We start from the raw sequence: 13,398 nt of genomic DNA, 5'->3' as shown, positions 1-13,398 counted from the left end.
AGGGCAGCTGTCCCACAATAATCTGTTGGACACTTTCTAGGATCACTTATGCAGTACAGCTGAGGAAATCAAAAATATCTCACAATAATCTCCAGCACCTAGTACTGGAATATGTAACCATAGTGTGGACGTGGATAATAAGTGAGGCTTGTTTCTATGACAGTCAGTATGGATAAGATAAAGCTGCTTTGCATTGGCAGTGTCACAGCTGGAGTGAGATAAATAACTCAGAGTTCAGAAGTACAGAATCAGCCTTCAACTCTATTCCTTCTGCCTGAAAAGAGATGCACACAGCTAAGCAGTCAAATTTTGTTTGCTTTTGGGGTTCTGTGCACACAGAACCTGTACTTAATCACCTTTTGTCTCATCTACAAGAAAAAGGAGAGAACCTGGATAAAATCTAAGTGGAATCTCAGGAACTGGTTCAGATCTTCAGTTGAGCATAGGCATCACTCTTGAGTCTGTGGGAGTTATTTCACTGCTACCTGCAAAGAAAAGAAACTGGGAGAGCTGAGCAAAATATTTTCATTCACTCCATTGTGTCTGATGAAAGGAGAGCTTTTGCCATAATTCCAAAGTTTTCTCTTTTCCTAATAAATACATAGAAAAATCTCAAACAAGTGTTCTTTAAATGCAAACTCAGAAGACACTGACTGCCAAGATGTGTGAAAGGAAGAAGAGATATTTTTTCTGACTGAGCCTTCCTCAGTGTTTGTCTGCTGCTTCTCCTTGAGCACCACCTTCCTCAGTTCAGAAATGTTTCTACACTGGACAGTTGCTCTACAAGCTCTCTTCCTGTCTTTCTGCACACAGCTCAGTTGAAGGCTGGCACATGTAGTTTTACTCCATGGAGACCAGTTTCTACTCTCCACCTGCAGCTGACAACACCTGTGCAGCCACTACCCTTGTGCAGCAGAAATGGGGTTGCCCATCACCATGCTTACACAAAAATTTGGTCTTTACTTCATAGGTGAACCTGCACAGCCTCTGCTCACTTGCACACTGAAGCCTGGGACACTGCCGAGCCGTCTGGTACAGTCAGACTGTGCTCAGAAATAGTTACAGCCTCTTGTTAGTGCTTGTAGAAAGTGCAAGAGATGCCTAGACAGCATGTGTGAGTGGACAAAAAGGAGCACAATGAAGTGCCATAGGAATTTTTTTATCCAATTAGAAGGTCACTTGGAGAGAGGTGTTTCCCCAGAAACTGTGGAGAACACCTCCAGCAGTGTGCAGAGGACTGTGATGAGGAGGAGAGCTCCTTGGTGAAGAGACTGGACTACAGCTGCTGTGGCTGGACCATAGCTGGTGGCAAATGCCCACAGGCCAGGAAAAGGTCTCAGTTCACAGGCAAAATTCATGTGCAAATCTAGAGAAGAGACCCTGGGAGGACTGGTGTGGAAGTCAACAAGGGACACAGCAGTGCAAGAAGTCCTGAGGATTGAGCCCCAAATACTGTAGTGAGCCAGGGACTACAGATACAGAGAATCAGAAACACATTTTACATTTTTTTCCACCACCAAAAGAGAGAATCAGATGCTGGCATTTCCAGCTAGTTGAAGGCAATGCGAATTATTCTGCTGGTATTTGTTATTGTCAATAACTTTGGCACAGTCTTGACCTCATCATAACATAGAAAGTAGTGAAAACCCTAAAAACTCAGAAAATATTTTTCAGGGCAGGAAACTCCTTTGGTTAATGCTAAAAAGATTCTCTAATACAACACAGCTCTAGAGGAGGGACATTTAATTCCTCACAAAGCTGGGTTTAAATATCTACTTACACTGAATATGTATTAAATTAGCATTAAAAAAACATTTTAAAAGCAAGCTAATACACTCTGTCAAGTTTTATCTCACCACTGCAAATGTATATTGAGATTTTATGATAAATGGAAATCTACTTATACCAGAAATACCAGTAAAGCTTTAACTAGAGCAATGAAAATGATACCAGTCTAATTAAAATTGGTAAATGGTTATATTCAGTTTTTAATGAAAATATTCTTCCATGCATTTTCAATCTTTAACACCATTTCATTTTGTCTATGCTGGTCAAGGAAATAATTACTTCAACTGGAGTCTAAATCTCCATGACTATACTGGTAATCAAAGACAGCTTCTATTAGCACTTGGATGAGCTGTTCTGCTAGAAATGAACTGGTAGTGATCTGCACCAACTGCAAAGTTGCTTTCACTTTGGGAATTAGATGGGATAAATGTTAGGTAGTTATGAACATTGGCCAGCTGGCCAGAGCTGTTTGTGCTGGGCAGGGAATTAGCTGCAACAGTGAGACATCTTCAATGCATGCAGTTCAGCAAAGTGACAAGGTCCATTTAGAAGTGTGATTAAGCAGTGTACATTTTCTTGTCTTTGCAGCCTGGAAATGACAGGTCACCTCAGATCCAGCTGAGGAATAAATCAGAAGCCAGATGAAGGAAAATGGGGGAAAATATCAAATAAAAGAACTACAGTCAACCTGTAGGTGAAGTCTTTCTCATCGCTTCCCTGTCTGCTGCCACTGCTGGGTTTGTGCTAGCCACCCTGATACCTTTTCCTGTCAGTAGTGGGAAGGTGTGGACTTGCCATGGGATACAAGTTACCATTGTCACTTGGTGGTTTCTGTGATATTTCTGGATAAGCCAAACAGAATTAAAAAAAGAAAGTCAATATTTATAGTCCTTTCTCTTCCTATGTTTAATGAACTGGTGATTGTTTTAGAATTCCCATTCCAGAGAACTGCCATCCTTTCTCTGCTGCTAATAGTGATAGAGTGCAAAGGTGGAGCATCCCTTGCCACCTGAAACATACAGCAGCTGGTGTTTCTAGGCACTCCAAGAGAAACCCGACCCTCTGCATTACTGTTTGTTAAAGAGGGTAAAAGCTTACAGCATTTTAAGTTAATCAGCAAACAGGTCCTTAAGATTTTAGGAGGACTACAGAAGATGGCATGTGCTTCTTGCACAAGCACATCACAGCAACACCTCCATGCCAGTGGCTGAGAGCCTCTGGTGCAGCTGTGCTGTCTGCATCAGTCTGGATCAAAGTGATGACTGAATTCCAGACCCACAGGCATTGCAATCCTCCATCATCCCAATCCTGCATACTGCCAGCGTGGTACCTGCTGTCATCTGCAGGGAGATTACCCCATGTGAGGCTGGGTGGAATTGCAGCAAAGCTCAGGCAGTCCCAGCTTCTGGATATCACTCCTGGACATCCTTCTCCAATGGCACAGGGCCCAGTTGGCCTCCTGAAGCCCCATTTCCAGTAATCTTCCCCTTGAATCTTCCTGGAGCCAGGACCAATGAGAGACAAAATTTTGTGGGTTGTGCTCCAGCCTGTCAGAAGCTGCAGTACCTACAGGGTAAAAAAAGCCCATCCAAAAAAAGTGAAGTCAGACTTTCAAAGGCTTAATACAAAGTGGACGAGGTTTGGCATCTCCTGTGGCCAAGAAGTTCTTAATCTCTGCAATAAAATGTTTTGCTTACCTACCTTGTCTTGAGGAAAAGTTGTTTTGTCATTTCTTCTATCAAACAAGCCTCCCAGCAAATCAGCGCCCAGAAAACTGGAGGCTTTCCTTTCACAACCTCATGAGAAAATCTCCAAATTCCAGACTTGGGCTCAGGTTTCACTGTAATTTCCACTGCTCCCTTTTTGACAGCAGTCAGACATCCTAATGTTATCCATGGACCAGGCACTCATGTTCTTCATGGTCTTGTTCAAAGAGTTTCCCCTGATCTCTGTATTTTTCTCCACAAATGGTGCTTGCACAGGATCCAACCTTGTTGCATCAAGTCCCTTTCTCATAACACTCAGAACAAGAGAAAACCAGAATAAAATAAACTTGCAGTCCAAAGAACCTCAAGTAATTGAGTTCTTTTTTTCTTTTTGTCATAACATAATTTATTCCCCAAGAATCATCATTTTCCATTTGATATACCCCTGCATTTAGTAAAGTAAAAAAAAAAAAAAAAGCTGCACATTTTGGTCACACTCTCCAGACTTCCTGTGCACACTTCATTGCCTTAGGAAAACTGGTGCTCTCTCTGAATACTTTCCTGACTTTCAGGTGGTTTTTTTTCCCTCTGACTTATTATCTGTTCTTTTAAACAGTATATTAACCAAATTTATTTAAGTCACAGTAATATCCTTTTTCTTTTTGGAAGTAAACATATTGCAGCAAATACTATTGTCTCCAAAGTCTTAAAATATTAGTGATATTTCATCCAGTTTTTCCTTTGACTTTCAGAAAGTTTGTCGTCTTGAGTTTTTCAAAGTCTCTGTCTGTTTACAGCTGCATCTTTAGCTGAAAAGTTTTAACAAGTAAAACAGCTAGAAAAGCGATGCTGTTTTTCCCTGACATGATGTTTTTGGACTAGAGTTCTGGTCTTGTTAGAAAGTACAGGGACAAATGCCACCTCCTGCTTTCAGCCTTAATAGACACATGCTGATGTATTTTCACAACATGCCCATTGCAGTTAGTAGTAGATGAGGGCTCACAGTCACTCACAGGTACACAGAAATACAAGAGCTGCAGAAAAAAAGAAGTATTTGGTACAAAGTTAAAAAAAAATAAAATTTGTGTTCATTACAGGATCTTCATAATGTGTGTATTTTGTAACAGACCAGAGAAAGATGCCAGGGTTAGCACAAACTCCTCTCATGGCAAGAAGGAGATTCTTGCAAAAGAATTACCTTAGAAGGTTCTATTAATGCCTTTTTTTGGAATAACACATCAACAATATCAATTGTTGATTCAATTCAGTAGAAATTCAGTAATTCAGAAATTCAATTAAATTCAGTAAAAATATGAAGGTGAAAAAAAGCCTCATGGCCTGCTAAGAAATGCAATATCCTTAAATCCAGCAACTTCACTGAAAGTAAATTGTCAGAACCATGACTCAGGAGCAAGCATGATACAACCTAAAGCTTTAAGTACTCGCTTGAAGGAAATTTTCTCAAGAAATGAACCAGAATTAAGTTATATAAAGAGGCCCATTCAGAGGCAGCATTGAGCAGTTAGAGAAAAATATTGACTGACTAAAGTCTAGAATCTATTGGAAATCAAGCTGTGGAGGGCCATGCTTTCAATATGCAGAGATGCCACCTGAGTAGGATGAAAAGATGCAGAATGAGAGGATGCAGATGGAGAGGATGGAAAAGATGCAGATGGAGGGGCAAAGGACCAGCATGGGGTTTACTGCTGCAGCCATCAGAACTGGGCTGAAGAAGGGCAAGGGAGAAGAAAGGAGGTGACCCTATGTGAGGGAAGAAATGTCCCAGGAGCTGGAGAAGGTGAAAGAAAAGATATTCCCAGCTTGAGAGAATGGAAAATTGAGTGGGTTGGACATTTTAGAAGAGTAATAGAAGGGGCAAGGGAAAAACAAGATGCATAGAGATGTGAGTAGAGAGAGGACACCCTGGAACAAGGATAGAAGAGTCAATGGGATTTGAAGTAATCTGTGCATCAGGAAATGAAAAAAAAAATCATGGAGGGAAGGAGGAGGACAGGAATACAGCTCTAGCTGCAGCACTATGGTCAGGCCATGGCAGGCAGAGGGGACAGAAAGAGCCAGAGTCTGGGTTAGAGGGACTTGCAGAAACTACAGGAGGATTTGCCATTGCCAGGCAGATCCCTGCAGCTGAAAGTCACCAATATATTTTTTATGAGGATGGTGTGGCACCTGCTTGAAACAACCCAGCCAGAGTGCAGGAAGAAACATCAGCTTGTAAAGATTTATGGATTTGCAAGAATTGTCTGTCCAAGGAGGGTATAAAACAAGAGGCAAATCTCAATATGTCACAGTGACCTTCCTACCTGCAAAAGAGGATGTCTGGACCTTTCTCTTTCCTTCCATGTTGTTTAATTCTCATTCCCTTTCTGGAAGAAAGAGAGAAGAAAGGTACTCCCCTCAGGGCCAGCTGTTAAACATTCATTCAAGGGAGAATCAAGTAAGGATAAATAAGAAAAGAATGCAATAGAATTTGCTGGGCGACTGCAAGGAAGAGTTAAAGTTGAATAGTGTGGATAGATAGAAGGCAGGAGACTAGAGATAGTGGTGAAAGTAATCTCACCCCTAAAGAGTTACAGCTGTGCTAATTATCAAGAATGAAGAACAAGCCTGCCCTTAACAGGCCACAGCTGGATCCGGTTAAGGGGGTATTATAAAAGAGCAGGTTGGCTGGTTGAAAAAGAGAGAGATGGAGTTTGTTGGCTGCGTTGAGAAGAAGGAGTTAGTGATGTGAGGAGCTGCTCGTGACATATCATTGAGAAGGTATGAAACCTTTGCAACAAGACAGCAACAGAATAGTGCCTGAGAGGTAGAAAACCTAATAATTTATCTGTGAAAATAAATAAAAGGAAGCATGCAGAGTGTGTTCTGCTGCAGAATGTAACAAAGATGCCATTTCACTTTTCACTGGTGGAGCAATTGAATGTATACTGAAAAACTGCAGCCTTGTAGAGCAAACAAGTTTAAAAATTGTGTTTGAGAAACTTCCAAAAGATCAGATGTATAAGTTGACTGTTAACCTGACTGTTTCAGGGTTGCCATGTGAAAATTGTCCTGTCCACACTGAGAGGCATGCTGCTTTTTGGCATAAGGGGGTTGACACGGTTCAGCTTTTCCTGCCAATGGAGCCCTGTCTGTGTGAGCATGGGGGCAGCTTTATTGGGACTGGACCCCAGCAGGATGCTAATGAATCCTCCAACACATTGGAATGGATGTCTGTGCATAATCCACTGTCTCAGACATGCCCACAGGGCTGGGTACTGCAGTTTCTGTGAGACATTGCACGGTGCACTAGGTGACCCACTGGAGTTGTTACAGTCCTTGACACCTCCTGAAACTTGCCAGAGGTGCTGTGCTGCAGGAATGGGATCGCTGCTTGTGGTGCAGGGGCCTCCTGGCACAGCCCTGTTGTCAATTGTCTTCTAGTCAAAGCCACAGTATTTGTTCAAAAGGAAGCCCAGGTGTGTACTTAGCTATAGGGCAAAATCTCTCAGGTCTTCCTCAGCCTGATGCTGCATTTTTGGAAGCATGCACGTGGCTGGATACAGCATGACTGGCTGGTATCATGGGCAAGCAAAACAGAGCTGCCTGAATGTGGAGGGTGGATGCTTGCACTGAGGGAATGACACCAGGAGTGTTACGTGTGGTGTGTGTGTATCTGTGATTAAACATCCAGTTATTTGTAGGTGACAAAGAAACAGAAATTTTTGTAACATTCCAATTCTGTGCCTCTCTCCAACCAAAGAAAAACACTCAATGTGTATGTCTCAGGATATGATGGAAGATTAATGCAGGATGTAAAGGAAGTGTAAATTCCTTCTTAGCTCCATGAAGTTTGCAGCCTGCATATTTCTATATTTTTTCCACCAGCTTTCCTTGAGGTTACTGGTTATGGCAAAAATTAATTAAACAAAGAGGGTACTTGACCTATTGAACAGTGTTCAACAGTTATAATCATATATAGAGCAATAAAACCATAAATCAATAATACTGGGTATTTAGTGCTCATTGCAAGATTTGCTTAGGATCAGCTGAATAGCTTCAAGTGCATCTGAGTAAAAGGAGTAGGTCAAATACATTATGCATAAAATTAGCCTACTCTGACATTTTCACAATAGGTGAACTTGCAAGAGTGGAGTGGATGATGACAATTGCTTGTGTTCTTCATGACTAATACATTTTCTATAAAGACAGACCAGAGCACCTCTGTTTCCCAATATCCCTGTTTAACATACAGTATGAAATACTTAACAAGACAGGGGAAACACAGCAAAGAGTGTGAATGCTCTGATAAAGAAGAAAACCTGACTTATCCCTCAGCCTAATTGCTTTTTGCCATCCATTCATCAGGTTGCTCACATGACGCTTGTGCAAAGCAGTGACAGTGAATTGCAGTGTGGCTTCAGCCTGCTGGGATCCCAAGTGCCAGTCTGGCTCAGAGGGGCCTCAGAGCAGCTCTCACTGCTCCATTGGAGGAAGCATTTGAGCAGCAGTGTTTCAGTCCATGGCCCTTGTGCCTTTTCCCCCGTTTTACATGTTAATGCCTGTGGGGGCTTTCAGGCTGCTCCTCAGCCTCAGGAATTCCGAGGCAGATTGTTTCTGATTCAGATCCCACCCACTGAAAAGCAGACACATCTTGCACACCATGTAAAGACATCCACCATATGCAACCAGGCAGCCTGAGGATACACTTTTATTAAGCACAGGTGGTCAGGTATAAACCTGAAAGGATTGCAGTGATCACCTCTCCTATGGTGCTGCTCTGCACAGACTGGAGAGCAATCCTAGGTTAATCACTGTTTGAAATATTCAGCACTTAAGGAAAGGCACTTAATTTCTTCTTAAAAATTCTGGTCCTGGAGCAGCTACCATTAACACTAGGAAAATGTTATAGTGCTTAGCTTCTCTTTGCAGTAAACTTGTAAACATTTATTTTCTATTTGACTGCAATTAGGCTAAAAATAGCTGCTTATTTTGAGTGTCTCTTCTCTGTGTAGGTAAGATTAGCTTGTGACATATGCTTAACGTCTGTTTAACAACTTAGAAACTCCCAGGGCACCTCAATATCTTTCAAACTACTCATAATTCCTTGTGGGCTTGGTCCAGTTTTTCATCCTTTTCTTCCATCTGTAGATCCAAAGATTGTATATTTGGTTTTGCCTAGCCCTGAGACTTCACACACTGGTGGTTGATGACACCACCATCCACACGTCTTTGTCGAAGTCATGCTCATAGAAAATTTTCTGTCCATGTCCTGCTTCCCACGTGCACACCACAACTGCCCTGGGGGCTAGGGGATTGGTGGGAGAATGAGTTGAAATCCCACAAGAAGCCAGGTTGCTGCAGTGGACTCAGCAGTGCATATAATTTTTCACAGAAAGACTGAAAGACCTTACTGAAGCAGACTGATTTCTGCCCTCACTCGTGTGGGAGGGTGACTCTGGGAATGCTTCTTGTCCTAGCCTGTGAAAAATGAAATCTTTGGGAGATACATGGGGTCACTGCACCACCTGGCTTCTGTCCAGCACAACTTTCATCTAAAATAGACATGCAATGAATGAGCTTTCCCCCGTTTCTTTTCCTGGTGGAAATGCCAGAATATCAGCTGTTCACATTCTATCTTTAATTATTTTTAAAAGGAACATCCTGTTCCTACAATATTTTATATAGTGGCCAGCCACCAGGGTAAATTTATGCAGGAAGAGACAGGGAACAAAGCTGGGCCAAAAAAGAAGAACTGAAACAAAGAAAATCCATGCTGTGCACAACAGAAAAAAAAATGAGAAAGGTGCCAGAAAATGGTGAGTAATAATACTTCAAACTACTAGGAGGAACAGAATGATGTAGTGGAAAGGAAGGATTCCAGCACATGGAGATGGAAAACAAAGGGATGCACCCAGCTGTCTTCATCATCACATTTATTCCTGTATCCTCTCCCTACAGGAGTCAGTTCCTGGTCTTCATGAGAGTTGCTCTTTGTGTTTGTGTGTTGGTGCACCCAGTGGTTCCAACATCTTTCACCTTCCACTTTGTCAGCTGGCTATCCAGCCCATAGCCATATCCCATATGCCTGAACATCTCAGGTATAAGGGTCTGTAAGTGCTGAGATTATAAAAATAAATGAAGTTAAGTTTTTGCTGAAGGCCTTGCAATACATGGAGAAGCTGTACTCAGACACATGCTCACTAGTGCTTCAGGTTTTCTGTTTTATCCTTCAGGTGATGGCTTCCAAACTCTCATTTGTGTTGCACTGGTGAGGACAGGTAATAATCCTCAGGACCATTTTGAGTGTTTTTTTCTCTCACAGATTAAATAGTGTAAGTGCAGAGAGCTCTATGGGAAACTGTCCAGCTTGACATCTGTGTGTGGGCCACAATATCTGGAAACTGCTGTCATTGACTCCTCCAGCTCTCTGTTCAGAGGGTCCCCATCCCATAGGGAACATGTGGAATCTGTATGTTTGTTTTTCTCTCCTCTGGGAAGCAAGGGAGCAGAGAGGGCAGAAAAAAGACCCAACTCCTTTAGCAATGAAACAATGTTGAGAAAAATCACAACATTGCTTCTGCATTCTCATTAACAGGAGCTTTATATAAAAGCATGGAAACAGAGATATTGGTTTATTTGTCTCTGCCAAGCTGAACATTTGTCTTTGAAACTCCTGAAGTTTTGATGATGAATACAGCTCTCAGAGTAGAATAACAGTTGTGATTGCTGCAGTGAGTGCAGCATGATATCAGTTTCAGGGTGATGACAGAAGAGATGTGACAGCAGAAACAATGGGATGCAGGAAGAATGGAAATGCTCTTGGATCTGTACTCTTCAGACCAAAGAAAGGAGTATGTACAAATCATTCCTCCACAAGGAACATTAGGGGCAGGGTAGGGCTGGGTGTTTTGGATGCACATGCCAGTCTTTCATTGTCTCCACTGCAGTATGCTATTTCTCCCCTTAGTTTGGATTATGAGATTTTTTCCTGCTGTCTCTGGACCACATTTAAATGCACCTTCACAGGTTTCTTAAGTAAATGAGCTTCCAGCATCACTGTAGTGCCTCTGCATTTAGAGAATCCTTTGCTTATTGACAGTACCTGATGACTCTCTCAGCTCCATAGAGGGAAGAGCTGAGAGCAGACCTGCAGGGCAAAGAGCCCCGTGGGGTGCAGGGGAGGCAGTGAGCAGCAGTGACCTAAACAGAGACATACAATTGTTCTGTCAGTTTGTATTGAATGGATCACCTTGGGTATGGGGAGGTTGTTTGGCTGGGCTGATTCAGGCACTGCATTGTGCTGTGCATGGAAACCTGGGAGGGACTTTGTGTTGTCAGGATCAAGTTCTTTCCAGCGTTGAATGTGAGTTTGGATTGAGATTAGATAAAGCTTAATCATTACATTTACTGGATCTGACTAATTATTGTCAAAAGCATGTCCCAGGCTCACCAGGGCAGAAATTGAGGAATGAGTTCTGAATGCTTTTTTCGTTTTGTTCTTTTTTTTTTTTTTTTTTTTTTAAGGAAAAACACTTTTTGAAACTAAATCTTGCAAATGTTTTCTTATCCTCTTTGCATTCATCACCTTCTTGGTTTGGGAGAAGAAAATAGCCAGCCACTATAGCAGATGTTAACCTTGAGCAAATTTCAGATACTCTTTTCTTAAACATGCTCTTTCTTCTACAAACCATTTAATTTACATCTTTATTTACATATATGTCCCAGTGCATTGAATTATTTTATTGGCTAATTCTCCTATTTCATTGACCCAATTTCTGTTTTAGTAACAATGTCCAGCTCAGAGTAACCAAAGGAAAACTGTTGCCCTGATCTTGTCACTAACCAGCAATGTTAGGTCCTGATGGAATCGATATGAGGATGTATGACAGACTTGTTTTAACACCAGATTTTCTGTTCTGCATATCTATTCATCCCTGAGAGACCAGAGGTGACAGAAGAAAGAGCTGAGCAGCAGCACAAGGCTGAGCAAATGGGAACAGCCATTCTGTGGCCTTCTAAATAAGAGGAGGAGGAGGCAGAGGTTGAAGATTCTGCTTGCCTGTGCCATCTGTGGGGCTGCTGGTTTCCAAAACCTTTCAAGTCCTGATGTCAAATGCAGTTTTCAGAATTAGGCAAAAAATTTTGATGACTTTATTGATGTTAGCAAGTTATTAAAAATGAGATCTAATTACTTATGGCTTATAAAGCTGGTTTCCTCTCAGAGCAAACACAGCAAAATACAGAATTTTTAAAAATTATTCTGTTCTGTTTTATACTGATACAAAGGCATTTCAATAAAAGCTGAAAAAATGTGGAAACAGTTGAATACCTAGTTAGTTTTCCAAGTACCCTGTCATGTTAATAAAATTGAAAAAAGCAATTAAACTCATAGATGACAATATTCCCTTCCAGAGCTTTTTGCACTCAAAAATGAGAAAAGTGTTAATTAATTTATTCTTTTTCCACTGTTAAAGTGTTAATTAAATTTATCCCACTTCCACTGTTGCATATCAATATTATTGTAGTACACAAATAGCAAAACTGGGTGACAGAAATTAAAGGATCCAGATTAAAGCTCTCAGTATTTTCTGTATTTCCATTTGCCAACATTTATGCTTGTTCTTTACATCAGGATGAAAAGCAGGAAAAAAGAGTTAAGTGTCTGAAAAAAAGCCAAGAGCTGGAACCTCAGTGTTGTGTGATATACGGAATCACACAGATCTTTGCTAGTAAAAGATGAATATGAAAGAATTCTTACAATGTATTTATATGCTTCTCACTCCTAGTTAGAACAATAAACAGGTAAGGACCTTAGGTTAAAAAAAAATACAAGCAGCAGTGCACCACGGTGCTTTATTTGATCCTAAATAAAAACATTTCGCTTACTGTCCTAACATTCCCCTGGTTTCTAGCCCATATCACTGCCCAGGGAAAGCTGCACAGGGAATTGTTGCCAAGAACATGCAATAGAAGTCTGCCTATTTTGAGTGAGTACTCTCTGTCCAGTAGCAGTGTCTTGGAAGTTGTGAAGAGCCATGCAGCACGATCACTCTGTCTAAAAGGCTTCATGTTGTTGTCAAGGAGACCAGCTTTTTTGTCAGACACAGCTCTGAAAGTGAAGCAGTCCTATGAAGGAAGGATGTGTGTATTAGAGATATTTTAAAAGACCCAGTTCTCAGGCTCTAATTTGAATTCCTTTCCTTGCTTACACCAAAAGAGCAGTAATGGTTTTTGAGTAATTTCTTAGTGCCTTTGTAGTGTGCTCCGAGTTTCAATAAGATCAAGTGGCTAATCCTGAGTACCAGCCCCCAGGTGGATGGCACTGACTTTTCTGCACTGAGACCATGGATGGTATGGTTCTGCTTTGATCTTTGGAAAGCACCACTGTCTCGTGCCCTTGTCCCTCTCATCAGGGACAGCCTGCTCACAGGTCTGGACAAGGGCTGGTCTGGCCTTTTGGCCAGCAGATTTGTGAGCAAGCAGATGCTCTGCCCTTTGTGGTGCTCCACTTTTGTGGTACCTTAGCTTTGGGGGATCATCAGGGCTTCTTGGTCCCTACTCTTACCTCCATCCTGGTTCACCTGCATATCTGTCAATCCCTGGCAATGCTTGTCTACTCTCCTCTTGGGTTCTTCTTGGTGTCTGAACTGTGTTTGGTACAACAGTTCCCATCTTTCTTCAATTCATTGCTCTAAATCTTTACAAACAGGGTTTCTGGATCTCCTGCCATACTCACTGGTGTCTTCTTGGCATATTTCAAGTCACCCAAGCCTTTTCTGGGCACAGGGTCCCATACCAGGTCTGATACATCAAATGGGACCATTCTAATGCTAAGCAGAGCTTAAGACTATCTCATGTGCTGAACTTGGGTCTGTGCATTCAGTGATGTTACTGCCTTTTATGG

The 13,398-nt window shown here is 41.7% G+C and overlaps 1 long non-coding RNA gene across 1 annotated transcript; it reads right to left on the bottom strand.

Moving 5' to 3' along the window:
- Positions 1 to 4,362: 4,362 nt before the first annotated feature.
- On the bottom strand, positions 4,363 to 6,062 carry LOC135296353 (uncharacterized). Its single transcript, XR_010358416.1, has 2 exons — positions 5,816 to 6,062; positions 4,363 to 4,528 (listed from the first exon to the last, which is right to left on the bottom strand). It is a non-coding gene; the product is annotated as an uncharacterized LOC135296353 (long non-coding RNA).
- Positions 6,063 to 13,398: the final 7,336 nt, after the last annotated feature.

The sequence above is a fragment of the Passer domesticus genome, chromosome 3 (genome assembly GCF_036417665.1).
Source record: "Passer domesticus isolate bPasDom1 chromosome 3, bPasDom1.hap1, whole genome shotgun sequence".
NCBI classification, from domain to species: Eukaryota; Metazoa; Chordata; class Aves; order Passeriformes; family Passeridae; genus Passer; species Passer domesticus.
This window is presented reverse-complemented; position numbering and strand designations above follow the sequence as displayed.